A 15,046-nucleotide genomic window follows, 5' to 3' on the forward strand; every position below is an offset into this window, starting at 1 on the left:
AGCAGGGTTTTGACACAGGACGATGACTCTTAATTTTCTTAGACATTGTAACTGAATCCTTAGTACTTTGGTTGAGGTAGGGAAACACATCTTAGAGTTAGGGAGAGGTAGGTTTTCTACAACCAGGCCACCTACGTGTCAGTCTTCTTCTGCACCCTTACAGTGCCCATTCCTTACATAGGGGCTAATTTGATGTGGCAAAGATCACGGCAGAAACTGGCAAAGCTAGGCATACTGCAAACTTAATAAGGGATTGCAAAAAGCTGTACAACTCTTTGCTCAAATCTTATCTGAAAAAGCTAAGAACTGTAAAGTGGAAAGAACTGACAAGGGTTGTGCATGAAAACAACCTGAAAAGGTTAATCTTGTGAATGCAAAACGTCTCCCATCCCACTATGTTGCTGATATCAGTAAAGAGGCTTGGGTAACTTACCTAAGTACTAATGTTGGCAGGTCCCTTACTGACACTTTTAAAGTAGAGCTTGCTGATGAATCCTGGTGTTAAGGGTAAAGTGCACATTATATAAGCAAGATAATTATTAAGGCAATATGACCGGAGTTGGGGTCATAGTTAGAAGCCCGAGCGAAGAGAGGACTTTAACAGAGCTCTGGGGGCATTACCCAAAGGGTAATGCCTGCCCTCCGAGGGAAATATTGCCATCCGTCCTCCAGCACGTTGTACCGGTGTACTAATACTTTTTATGGAGTCAAGAAACAGTGCTGCAAGGGTTTCTTGACTTGAGAAACAGAAAAGCAAAAAAATGTCCGCCTGGTATCGGGAGAAGAGACATTTAGTCCCTTCTCCCTTTCCATTGTGGCCATTGAACCTTATGTAAAAAAAATCATAAACAAACTAAATGGCTAGCATGGAACAGGGAGAAGGGACTACACGTAGTCCCTTCCTCCTTTCCGTGATGGCCAGTGGCGAAGGAACCAGGAGCTGCAGCGATGATTTGGAGCCTTGTCATTCTGGTAAGGAAGTCCCTGGGCGAGGGCGAATGAGCTTACTTTTTTCAAGCTCATTGTCCCTCGCCTGGTACTAATTCCCAAAACAGCCCTCAAGCCTCAGGGCCTGATGGCCTAATTAATACATATTGAAATGTAATCCTTGATGGTGGGGCGATTTGCTTCACCGGCTGTTTAAAAGAATTTTCCCTATTAACATTCAACCGGATTCTTCAAAAGGAAGAATAATCTTCCCTGTCCACAAAAAGGGTTCACACGTAAGGCAGTAAATAATTACAGATTGCTAGCAATGCAGCACTTACGAAGGACGCTGAAACCATGCTGAGAACCCTCTCGACTAAAAAATCAGCTGACTTCTGGGCCCTTATTAACAACTCTCAAGGAAACACAGGGACTAACACGACAAACTCAGTTACTGAAACTGCCTGGGTCAAATTCTTTACAGATCTCTTTGCCAGTCCGACAACGTACGTGACCCCTTGTCTGGAGACAAGTCTAATTCCCTGGGTTGATCTCTCAGCAAAAGCAGGTATAAGTTCGCCATCCAAAAGCTATCCCTGGGTTGATCTCTCAGCAAAAGCAGGTATAAGTTCGCCATCCAAAAGCTAAAAACATCTAGAGCACCGGGCCCCGATGGTCTTACTAATACTGACCTAAAAAAATACATCAAGGAATGGACAGACTTCATCAGCCTCCTGTTTAACTACTGCAGAGCCAGCAGACAGATTCCAGCGTCATGGACAAAAGCAACTGTCATTCCAATCTTTAAGAAAGGTAGTAGGGAAGATCCGGCTAATTATGGCCCAATAGCTGTTCTGGACATTATGAGCAAATTGTTTGCAACCCTCCTCCTAGAACATTTCCGTCGCTGGGCGAAATCGGCTCCCTGCAATGATCCCTTCCAGCTGGGCTTCAAGAAGAACGGCAGTACTGCAGTGAACATTTTCATACTCAGCATTCTAAAGGCAAAAATAAAACAGGGAGCACCGACAGTCTACGCCGCATTTATAGACCTCTCGCAGGCATTTGACAAAGTCGTCAGAATGCTCTTATGGAAAAAGCTAAAATACTGGAGCTGCCCTGAAGAAATCCTAAATGCTATAATAGCGCTCCACACCAATACCTCCCTATGTGTCTGTCTGAACAGGCAAGGTACTCTCTCCAAGGAAATACATGCAGAAAGAGGAGTCAAACAAGGCTGCCTGCTGGCACCAGCACTTTTCGTAGCCTTCCTGGGAGACTTTAAAGAGTCGGAAGCAACTGTTCGGTGCTTTCCCCCAAAGATGGGCAATACCGAGGTGTCCCGTATACTCTATGCAGATGACATTATACTTCCCGATCAGACCCCAGTCGGCCTCCAATGACAGCTGGACAATTTGGTAGAATATGGGGCCACTAACAATCTCTGTATAAACAACACAAAGACCAAAATTATGATTTTTGCTAAGAATCGACAGCCTCAGAAAACCGTCAACACTTGGTCAGTGAACAGAACCCGAATCGAAGTTGTTCCTCACTTCAAATATCTTGGAGTAATCATCGATGGGACACCACAGGAGACAAAAATGCAACAACATCTCTGGGACAAAGCCAAAAACTTGACTTTGCAAATGAGGATGATTGATTGAAAGTTCGGCAAATTTTCGCTGATTCCAGCTATTAACTTTTACAAAGGCAAAAAAGTTCCTGCATTAACTTATAGTATGGATGCCACGATCAGCATGCCAAACTCGTTCTGGCAGAAACTGGAGGGATACTTTTGGAAGACGATCCTGGGTCTACCAAACTCCAAACCAATTGCCGCTGTCAGAAGAGAGTTGGGTCTACTGTCACTGGGTGCTACTGTCAGTGTGTCTGCACTGGCCATCTACAGGAAGACCCTTATACAAGATGGCCTTCCGATTTTCAAAACCATCTGCAAAGAGCTTGTGTCAACGAAATGCAAGGCACTTCAGAGGTGGATTAATCAGCAAAAAAATAAACTGGAAGACCTAGCATGCACAACAGACGATCTGATTTCTAACCCACAAAGAGTGACCCAAAAGCTGAAGAACCAAGACTGGATAACAACAGGCGAGCAAACAGTTGTGATCAAGTACTTGAAACATTTGCTGCCAACATATAATAAGTTAAAATCACCTTTGGCGTATTGTATAAAATTTCCAGACAAAAAGCTCCGGAGCATCTTCCTTAGAGCACGACTCAATCTGCTCCACACCAGAGAGATCCTGGGGATAAGAAGCCAAACCAGTGTAACAACATGTAGACTGTGCAAAATTCCGGACTCCAAAGAAACAGTTTGACACCTCCTGTTAAATTGTACTACCCTAAATTTAGAACACACAGCAGTTTTGGCACCCCTATGTGTTAACTCTGTGTTGGTAGAAGAAGACACATGGTGGTGTTGCCTTATTTCGGGGGAAAAAGCACGATGGGCAGTAGCTACATGTACATTAATGGAAGCAGCCTTTTCAAAAATAAACGCCAATGACACCAATCTCCGGCCAGCGATTTATCAAACCAAATGTAACCCTTAATCACATGGCAAACCATATTTCGTGGCCTGGGTTCCATCATTTGGAGGGGACTTATGTAGATACTTGATGTGGCGAACTCTTGGCATCTGGCGACGTTTGGAATGGAAGCCATCGGGCATATCGGCAGGCTTGGACTTTGAGTTCATAGCATTGAATAACCGTGCAAAACAATGTGCAAATCTTTGAAATTGATTGGAAGAGAGTATCTGTAAACTTCATTTTGCTTCTTCTTGTAAAAATCATTATTTTCTTTCTTTGAGTGCATACAAGCAAATAAAAAAAATAAGAACATTTACGTATTGCAAGAACCGACATCGTGCATGCATTTCCATAATAATACATATTAACACTACTCAATGTTTTAAATGTGTGTAACAATGGTGAATCGTCACAACGAGAACATGTTCTGCAACATTCAAGCCTTAGTGATTGTTGTCTGGGACATTCAATCAATAAGTGTGCTAATGTTTCTACAGTTACTTGCCAGAAGCGACCCAGTCTAGCAGACTTTTCAATTCCTAATCTAGCCCCAAGAACCTCGGCTGTATGAAGTAAATTAAATGCAAACCTCATAAAATGATTTCTATAAACATATGAGGGATGCCACTTTAAGCAAATAACACAGTATCACATTAAAAGCTTTGACTTCAGCCTAAAATGAGAACATATTCGATCATTTAAAATGTGAGCCCTGTTGCAAATCCAGTCACGTTCGTAGACGTTAAGCTTAACTTTAACGTTACGTTTTATGAGCTCCTCAATACAGGAGTCCACACTCTCACGTTTTGCATTACACCTGGCGACCCAAGCATCCAACACTCTGCAGGATCTCAGATCACACTGTACATTAAGTGTTTGAATAAGAATCTCGGAGGAAGAGATACAAGCGTGTTAGATAACAGCACGAGTTTCCAATCTATCTGTGCTTTAATAGACACAGGCTAAGCTCGAGGCGAATTCTACTAACAGACACCCTCTTTGGTAACACAAGTGTCCTTCTCCAAATAAGCACCTCCATTTTATCACATTCTACAATTGCTATGTCTATTTCCGCAACATACATCAGACTGGGAAGTATGTTTTGTTGATAGAAACGTAAAATTGGAGAGATAAACGACCAACACGACAGTCCACTTATCTCGATGGAGCAGCTTCTAGTATGGCACGATATTTAGTTTTGGAGTTTTCAACTTGCTTATTAACCTTATCTCGAAAGGTTACACCTACGTATTTCTAATCTCTTACTACCTCTATTTTTACCCTGTCCAATTGGCAGTTAAAAGTGCAACTTCCTTCTCAATTGGTGTTTAGGTTTCAGCAGCATTATGTTGTAATCAAGCTCTGGCTTGTGTTGAGCTCTAGCGCATGTGTGTGAGCGCGTGAGCTGGTGGCTGTGTGACGTGTGCGAGGTTAAGATTCCAGAGGAGACCGTTGACGGTGCTGAGGATTGCCGGGTGGGATGTCCAGTGTTTCTCTATCATAACATCTGCGTATTGTATATGAACCGTGTAACTTACGTTAACAACACGTTTGGCTTCGTTGGTACTTACCCATGCAGATTACTTCACATGACAACACGTTTGGCTTCGTTGGTACTTGCCCATGCAGATTACTTCACATGACAACACGTTTGGCTTCGTTGGTACTTGCCCATGCAGATTACTTCACATGACAACACGTTTGGCTTCGTTGGTACTTGCCCATGCAGATTACTTCACATGACAACACGTTTGGCTTCGTTGGTACTTGCCCATGCAGATTACTTCACATGACAACACGTTTGGCTTCGTTGGTACTTGCCCATGCAGATTACTTCACATGACAACACGTTTGGCTTCGTTGGTACTTGCCCATGCAGATTACTTCACATGACAACACGTTTGGCTTCGTTGGTACTTGCCCATGCAGATTACTTCACATGACAACACGTTTGGCTTCGTTGGTACTTGCCCATGCAGATTACTTCACATGACAACACGTTTGGCTTCGTTGGTACTTGCCCATGCAGATTACTTCACATGACAACACGTTTGGCTTCGTTGGTACTTGCCCATGCAGATTACTTCACATGACAACACGTTTGGCTTCGTTGGTACTTGCCCATGCAGATTACTTCACATGACAACACGTTTGGCTTCGTTGGTACTTGCCCATGCAGATTACTTCACATGACAACACGTTTGGCTTCGTTGGTACTTGCCCATGCAGATTACTTCACATGACAACACGTTTGGCTTCGTTGGTACTTGCCCATGCAGATTACTTCACATGACAACACGTTTGGCTTCGTTGGTACTTGCCCATGCAGATTACTTCACATGACAACACGTTTGGCTTCGTTGGTACTTGCCCATGCAGATTACTTCACATGACAACACGTTTGGCTTCGTTGGTACTTGCCCATGCAGATTACTTCACATGACAACACGTTTGGCTTCGTTGGTACTTACCCATGCAGATTACTTCACATTGCAACCCTTCCTTCTCAATTGGTGTTTAGGTTTCAGCAGCATGACTTTCTTTCTGCACATTTATCTGTAGATTATTGTCGTGAAGATAGGTGTTTTAGCATCTAGACTACTTTAGACACCCGATGGAGTCTGGACACAAATCATCAGCCTGTCCGCATAAGTGGAGGTGCATCCGGCCTAAACATGTGTTATTGGAGTTGACTTCAGTGAGGCAAGACCCCAAATCATGAATATAGAAGTTAAATAAGAAGGGTGGCAAGACGCAACCTTGCCGAAGCCCACACCTAGTTCCAATACACCTAGAAAAGTTTCTCTGCTGGCCCAGTCTAATTCGAATCCTTGTCTTTAGATGAGCAATTACGTTTAAATTATATTTAAAAGTGAAGCTGGACAGCCCTTTTGATGTAACTTAAACCATCATTTGGAGTGAATTACACTATCCAATGCCTGTGACAGATCAATAAAAGCCACAAAGAGAGGTTTGCCAAGTTGCACTTGCTGAACGAGCAATTTCAAACAGAACCAATTCTGATTTGTTCCCACAGCCTTGGTCTAAGTCACTATGGATAGTGTGGAACTTGATTGGATGGTGAGAAGTTCTAGTTGGTCCCTGACCATTTGGTCCTTCAACATTTAGCAAGCCCTCTAACCGCACACAACCTTTCTGGAACCAGGACGTCTGGTCAAATACATGTTTTTATACAATAATGTGTACACTAGACACTAAAGCCTGTGGGTGAACACAGAAGTTTCCATTGAAGAGGATATCTCTTCTGCTTACTCTCCTCAATCGGGGTGGCAAGGCTGTGGAACAAGGCCTCTTTGCAGCTTGTGCGCTGTAAGCATGATCATGTTAACTGAAGGTAAAGGACCACCTGTTGGTGCTAGACAATCTTCCTGGATTTGAAGTCAGAAAAAAGGACTCACGTTGTTTCTGCAGTCCCCAGATTGGGCCCCCCAGCAAATCAGAAGTCCAAAACCCTGTTAAATAACTTGAGACATCTTGAAGCGTGCTAGTCCATGCATGACACACTTCAAACCTCTTACCTGTTTCTTTAAGCTGACTTGATCCTCTCTCGACCCAGTGAAGCACATCACCATAGACACTTGACAGCCGACTCCCTGATATGGAATCACCCAAATCCCTACATCCCGAGGACTGACTAAACCCAACATAAACTTTGTTTTGACCCAACTCGAGAGCCAATTCAACTCACTGGAAGCCACTAATTTGCCCATCTCAAATGCAGACTCAAACATACGGATGCATTGTTAATACCAAACTTGAGTGCCCATTTGAACTGTTGGGACCCATCATCCCTCCCCCTCTTAAATTGCTGACTGTATCCATAAAGAGCCAGAGAGTCTGGAGTGTCCTGAATGCCTGGGACCACCGTGGTCCGTGATAGGTCCACGTATGGTGTGAGTGTTTGTGAGCAGATCTCCCATTGGGCCCTCTCTGTTTTGGCGCAAAGGGAACTTTGGATAAGAGGAGGCTGAAAACACCACTACCATGTCGATCTCCTGAGTTCACACCGAACAAGGGATAAGGAGCCAAGTATCCTGCAACAAGAAGCTGAGTCCAGGAACCGCTGGTGACCCACTGAAGGTTTGGCACCCTGAACTGCTGTTGTCCTGCGAGACCCCTCTGCATTTGATCGTCCTAGAAGGTCTGCGAAAGGCACTTCGACCCATTGGAATAGTGGGATCAACTATTCCCGGCACCTTCATCAAACCCTGCAAGTAAGCCTCTTCGGAAGTGTCCCTGGGCCAACCGTGGGCTGATCATCTTACGCAGGATGCTTTTCTCTGTCACCGCCGCCGTTTCGGGGAAGCCCTCAAAACTTGGATTACTGCTTGCTCTGCATCCACAGCACCCTCACACCGAATTTCGTACACTTGACATTGCCAGGTCTGAAGTGAGACGAGTGCACCCTGACCAGAGTAAACGCGGTTGCCATGTTGCCCTGCTGTGGTAACAACCTGTGCACGTCCGCTGCATTTGGGACACCCTCGACCCTGCATCCTGCTACGCAGAATCTACATGGTGTTAAGGCATCCTGATCATCGCAGCTGAACCTGCCAGCAACGTGAACTGAACTGGAGAAGTCTGTGTCTGCCTGCGTCGGGGACCGGTGAGTAGTCCATACCCCAACCAGTGGCCCCTCACGCAGGAGCCCGTTTCTTTTCTACCGCTGTTGCGAAATAGTGACTCTATCCCGCACTCTCACCCTGACTCTGCCCACAAGTGGAGGCCTTGCTTGAGTAGTGGGGACTTGTTCTGCATCGCTTCATTCACCTTCCTGAACTGCCTGATATTCTCGAAGAGGCCCTCTTTTGTCCATTGGCACCAGCGCGTGCAGGTACTTTTGAGCATAAGGCTCCTCTCTTCATAGGGCTCGGACTTCCTCCTAGTTAGGTGTATTTCAGATGTCAAACTGGTCTAATGATTACTTGCACTGCCTGTTTTCCTCCCCATCTTGGTGGATTACATATTACGTGCTCCTAACTCCTTAGACCCCTCGGTCTTGTATATATATAGTATTGATTGGGATGTGTTGGTTTACTTTAGTAAAGGTTCTATGCTATGTTTGATGTTACAAAGGCCTTGTAATAAATGTGTCAATAACACCTGTCTGGAGTAATTTGTAAGTGTCCTTGCTTTGTGTGCTCATTGAGGTCTTTCCGTCACCCTCACCGCTAATAATAATAATAATAATAATAATAATAATAAGTCATGAGACTTAGTCTTGACCGCCACCATCGCTAACCTGATTGGTCTGGCTTGTCCAGAGGTTACCCTGTTCCAAGAAACTAGGCTGGCCTTCTGAACCTCTGCCCCTCCAGGTCCGAGTTCAGAAATCCATTTTAACAAATGTGTTTACAACGGTGGGATACGACTGAAGGTATCCAGTGTTGCGCACGAGCGAAGGCATTTCAAGTTATTTCTAACGGGACACGTAGTGAATTGTTGTAGTATAACTTTTTAAAGGCCATAGTCCTATCTAACAGTATGGAAACAAGTACCTTGTTAAGTTTAAATGCTTCTAAATCCGAAACATTGAAAAAGATGAGTGCTGAAAGAGGTGTCTCCTCTCAAGGCACCAAAATGGAAATGATCCAAAGAATAATGGTGTGTCAAGAAGCTCAGTTTAGCGCTATAGCTTCAGAGGACAGTGCAGAAGGAGGTGGGGCTGCTCTCACTGGTAGAACTGACAGTTCTGCCGCTGCACTGGTCCACAGCGACCATGAGGACAGGGAGGATGAAATTTCCAATGTTTCCTCTGCCAGTGCTGATGGGGAGGCCATACTTGAATTCAAGAAGCAAGAGCTGCTGTTTCGGCAGAAGGAGCTTGATTTCAATATGGCCAAACTAAAAATCGAACAGACAGAAAAACAGAAAGACAGGGATCATCAGTTGGAACTGCCAAAGGATCCAAGGGTCCTGGACATGGGTCTGGGTTCTCCTCTCATCCAAGGTTTCCAAAAGATCTGCTCTGTGTGTATGAGGAAAAGAATGACATTATGGACTGGCTGAATACATTTGAGTATGCATGTGAAGTTCAACAAGTTCACAATGCTGATAAAATTGCCTGGTTACTTAGCAGACTGCCCCATTATGGAAATGCCGAAAGCTGAGAGAGCAGATTTTGCAATGTTGAAGCAGACTCTCATCTTAAAGTTTGGAAAGACTCCTGTCCAATACTTGAAAAGATTCAGAGAGTATAAGAAAAAAGAAGGTGGTACTTGGGTATCTTATGTAACTGAATCCTTAAAAAACTGGACTGGCTGGGTCGAAGGTTATAAAGTTTCTACCTTTGAAGGTATGATAAGTTTTGACATGCTAGAACATATTTTTGCATCTTCTTCCCCAGAGCTTAAGCAGCATTTGGCAGATTCAAAGGAGATAGATCCTAAGAAGCTCGCCATTGCAGCAGATTTATGGGTGTCACATCGAGTGTCCCATTAGGACAAGACTCATCCTGGTAAGCAGGAGGAAGGGAAAAAGTCCAAAGATAGGGAGGGTGGGGAAACTGATAAATCTTCTTCCCAAAAGGGCCATAAAAAGAAAAATAAGGGCAAGACACAAGAGTACTCACAGGGTAGTGGAGGTCAGCCTCCAAAACAGAACTCTGGTTATAATAAGCCTCCCTATGTAAACAGACCCAATGGATCTTGTTTTGCTTGTGGAGCAACTGACCACATGAAGGGAGATCCCAGATGTAAGGTCAAAACCTTCGGGGTCCACTGTGCTAATCTGGCCTTCTCCTCCTACAAGTAGAAAAGATTAACGGAGCATCCTTCTCCTCAGACTCCTTCCCCATTGCGATATAAGCTGAGGTAGTTTTAGTTTCCCTGGGTTCCTGGGAGCCTAAAGTCGCAGAGGCGTATGCTAGGATTCCAGATAACACCAAGCACTACTTTAAAGACAGTGTGCTGATCAATGGAGTAGATACTCCAGCTCTTAGGGATAGTGGGTGCAGTCAAACTGTAGTAGATTCTACCTTGGTAGACTCAGAGGAAGTTGCCAGAGCTACTCTGATGCCCACTACGTTGGCTGATGGCCCACCTCTCATGTTCCCAGTAATACCTGTAAATCTTATGATCAATGGTACAGCAGTCAGGATTCCAGTGAGCATTCAGAGGAGTGTCCCCGGAAAGGTCTTGGTGGGCAATGATTTCAGAGCTTTAGGGCTTGGGGGAGATACTGCTGACAGACCCTGCACAAGGTCTCAAACGAGGGGAGCACTGGCCAAGACCAATGAACTGCCCCAGCCAAAGGGGAAACCCAAGGCTAAAGGAGTCAAGAAACAAAAAGAGGGAAATAAAATATTCCCCCTAACTCACCTACCACTGCGGTAGAGGTAGTTGGTCAATCACCCGGACCTGACGAGGAGGTGGTGATGCCTGAAGTATTTGACCCCAATGACCATCCTGAACTGAACGATTTGTTAGTAGAAGGTAGTCCTGACATGGAAGAATTCAGTAAAGGCCAACATGAGTGCCCATCTCTGGAAGGCCTTAGGAGGCAGGCCTGCTCCCAGCTAGAGGGTGAACCTCCTGGGAAGCATCGGATTTATTGGGAAGGTGGACTCCTGTATAGTGAGCCCACAGAGTCTACAGAAGGAGACCATAGGAGGTTGGTGGTTCCCCTTTCTGTAAGACCCTAGTTCCTGCAGCTGGCGCATGAAGTGCCCCTTGCTGGTCACCTTGATATTAAGAGGACCAAACAAAGGTTATCCATGCATTTCTACTGGCCCAAGATGGGGGTGCAAGTAGAAAGTCACTGCAGGAGTTGTGCCTCCTGCCAGTTATCTGGTAAGAGTGGTTCAACACTCCAAGCTCCATTGGTACCACTCCCAGTTGTGGGGTTACCATTCGAGAGGGTAGGGATCGACATTGTTGGTCCCCTTGACCCCCAAACATCCTCAGGCAATAGGTTTATCCTGGTATTGGTCGACCATGCCACCAAATATCCTGAGGCCATCCCATTGGTGACTGTGACTGCCAAGTCAGTCGCAAAAGCTTTACTCAGCATCTTTACTAGGGTTGGTTTCCCTAAAGAATTTGTGTCTGACAGAGGCAGCAACTTTATGTCGAAGTATATGCAGGCTATGTGGAAAGAATGTGGGGTCACCTACAAGTTCTCTTCCGCAAACCACCCCCAGACCAATGGTCTGGTGGAACCGTTTAACAAAACGTTAAAAAGTATGATTGGGGCTCTGGAAGAACCTCATAGAAGAAAATGGGATCTTCTTTTACCATGCTTACTGTTTGCGTACCGAGAGGTACCACAGGAGGGTGTTGGCTTCAGCCCCTTCGAACTTCTGTTTGGTCACCCTGTGCTGGCACCCTTAGCCATAGTCAAGGAGGGATGGGAGATGCCCACTCCCCCTATTACTACCAACGTAGTAGACTATGTGTTAGGGCTCAGAAAAAGGATGGTACTCCTGATGGGCCTGGCTAGTGACAAGTTAAAGGCAGGACAAGCCCTGGTGAAACATTGGTATGACCAGAAAGCTTCCCTCATCAACTTCACACCTGGTCAGCAAGTCCTGATCATGAATCCCATAAGGCTGAGAGCTTTACAGGATAAGTGGTCAGGCCCTTACACAGTGGTGGAGCCCCTGGGTGAGGTCAACTATTTAGTGGACATTGGAAGGCCTGGACAGGCTCCAAAAGTGTTCCATGTAAATAGGCTAAAGGCTTTCATCCCAAGAGTTGAAATCGCAGCACTGCTATTGGCTTCAGATGTTGAGGAAGAGGAGTCTGAACCTCTCCCTGACCTATTTCCAAGCAGTCCTTCTGATAGCTCCTATGAGGGTGTCCGAGTGGCCCCTCACCTGACTTCTGATCAGCAGGTTGAGGTGAAAAGTTTGCTTAGGCAATTTTCCCCGTTTTCACAGTCCCCTGGTTTGACACCTTGGTGCAAACATAACATAGACCCAGGAGACAGTGTACCTACCAAAAGTAGGGTATACAGGATGTCAGACAAAGTACATTCTTACATTAAGATGGAGGTCAACAAAATGTTAGATCTTGGGGTGATTGAACCCTCTAGTAGTCCTTGGTCCAGCCCTGTGGTTTTGGTCCCAAAAGCAGGTACTTCCGAATTGACGTTCTGCGTGGATTACAGGGCTCTGAATGTTGTCACCAAATAAGACGCCCACCCCTTGCCTCGAACAGAAGAGCTGGTGGATACCTTGGGTGCCTCCACGTACCTCAGCAGGTTTGACCTCACTGCAGGCTATTGGCAAATAGCCCTCGCAGAACATGCCAAGGAGAAGACTGCGTTCTCAACTCCAGAAGGTCTATACCAGTTCAGGGTAATGCCTTTTGGGTTGAAAAATGCACCTGCCACTTTCCAGAGGCTTGTGAATCATATGTTGAATGGGTTGTATGAATTCTGTCTTGCATATCTGGATCATATAGCAGTTTTCAGTGCCACCTGGGAAGACCATGTGAAACACTTTGGGATTGTGTTACAGGCTCTTCAGAAAGCCCACTTGACCATAAAGGCCAGTAAATGCCAGATTGGACAAGGCTCAGTAGTTTACCTTGGACATGAAGTAGGTGGAGGGAGGATACAGCCTCTATCCAGTAAAGTACAAGCAGTACAAGACTGGCCTACCCCCACTACACAGACCCAAGTGAGAGCCTTCTTAGGACTCACAGGGTATTACAGAAATTCCATGGCAGACTATGGCACCATAGCTGCCACTCTGACTGCTCTCACCACTTCCAAAAAACCCAAGAAGGTAACTTGGACTGAAGAGTGTGAGAAGGCATTCAATGGCTTAAAAGACTCCTTGTGCCACGCCCCTGTCCTCAGGGCCCCTGATTACCAAAGATCTTTTATTGTGCAGACAGCTGCCTCTGACACTGGGATAGGAGCTGTACTATCACAAGTAGATGAGAAGGGTAAGGAACACCCGATTGGCTTCATTAGTCGCCAGCTTAAGGACAGAGAGCTCAGATGGACCACAGTAGAAAAATAATGTTTCTCTATTGTGTGGGCCCTGCGGAAGCTGAGGCCCTACCTCTATGGGACCCACTTCACTGTGCAAACTGACCATAAGCCCTTAAAGTGGCTGATGAACATGAAGGGAGAGAATCCAAAGTTGCTTAGGTGGTCCATAAGTTTACAAGGCTTTGACTTCACTATTGAGCATAGGCCAGGTGTCCAACATAGCAATGCTGATGGGTTGTCCAGAATGTTTAACCGACCTGAACAAGAAACTCATCCAGGGGGGGATTAGTTCCCCCTGTCCTTAGTCTGGGAGGGGCGAGTGTTAGGAAAGATTCCATAATTGTATGTAATTTTCCCTCCATGTGGCAACCCCCAAACTTTTTGCTGTTGTTTTACACCCTGATCTAGACTTTGCCAGAGAAGCGCAGCCTTCCGCCGCACTCCTCTGGGCTTTCGCTCAATTCTTATGGGGAAACTGACATGCCCTTAAAACAGTCAGTACTGGGAGACTTTGTTTCCCTTAGTCCTTTCCTCATGTTGCAGCTTTTGTGCAACACGAAACAAGAGTGCACCGTAACTTAAATTACTGCGCTCTTGGGTCTCTAGTCATTCCAAAGGCCATAAAAACTCTTGCTGGACTTATTATGAACTGTGCAAGTGTGTCACGGACGGGACTGGTGGCAGCTATCGTTTCTCTTGTGTTTTGAACCATTTTTCGGCATGTTATCCGCGCTTACTGCGTTTGGCACAAATGAGTGGCCTGGCTCCAAAATGGCCATGCCACGAGGTTCTTTGTCCTGTCCGCTGACCATTTTGCCCCTTCACCTTCCCCCAGGTCGAGCCGACCCGGGGCAGTCCTTATTTGGTCATGCACTTTCCCGCGAAACCCCAAAGCTTTCGCGGGCTTCTGCATGCCTTGTGTGTGCCTCCAGGATGTGGGCTGGGGTGTCTGTTCCCAATACACATCCTGGGTGCCAGAGAGTCTGGAGTTTCCTGAATGCCTGGGACCACCGTGGTCCGTGATAGGTCCACGTATGGTGTGAGTGTTTGTGAGCAGATCTCCCATTGGGCCCTCTCTGTTTTGGCATGAAGGGAACTTTGGATAAGAGGAGGCTGAAAACACCACTACCATGTTGATTTCCTGAGTTCACACCGAACAAGGGTTAAGGAGCCAAGTATCCTGCAACAAGAAGCTGAGTCGAGGAACTGCTGGTGAGCCACTGAAGGTTTGGCACCCTGAACTGCTGTCGTCCTGCGAGACCCCTCTGCATCTGATCGTCCTAGAAGGTTTGTGAAGGCGCTTCGACCCATTGGAATAGTAGGATAAACTATTGCCGGCACCTTCATCAAACCCTGCAAGTAAGCCTCTTCGGAAGTGTCCCTGGGCCAACCAGTGGGCTGACCAGTTTACGCAGGACACTTTGCTCTGTCACCGCCACCGTTTTGGGGAAGCCCATGAAACTTGGTTTACTGCTTGCTCTGCGTCCACGGCACCCTCACACCGAATTTCGTACGCTTGGCATTGCTAGGTCTGAAGTGAGACGAGTGCGCCCGGACCAGAGTAAACGTGGTTGCCGTGTTGCCCTGCTGTGGTAACAACA

General features: G+C 46.0%; 1 protein-coding gene across 4 annotated transcripts in view; it reads right to left on the reverse strand.

Annotated features, from left to right (window-relative positions):
* NEBL (nebulette) overlaps positions 1-15,046 on the reverse strand; it is a 1,132,595-nt gene that overhangs the window by 276,556 nt on the left and 840,993 nt on the right. The window lies entirely within an intron of this gene.

The sequence above is a fragment of the Ambystoma mexicanum genome, chromosome 2q (assembly GCF_040938575.1).
Source record: "Ambystoma mexicanum isolate Mex_15411 chromosome 2q, UKY_AmexF1_1, whole genome shotgun sequence".
Lineage (NCBI taxonomy): Eukaryota > Metazoa > Chordata > Amphibia > Caudata > Ambystomatidae > Ambystoma > Ambystoma mexicanum.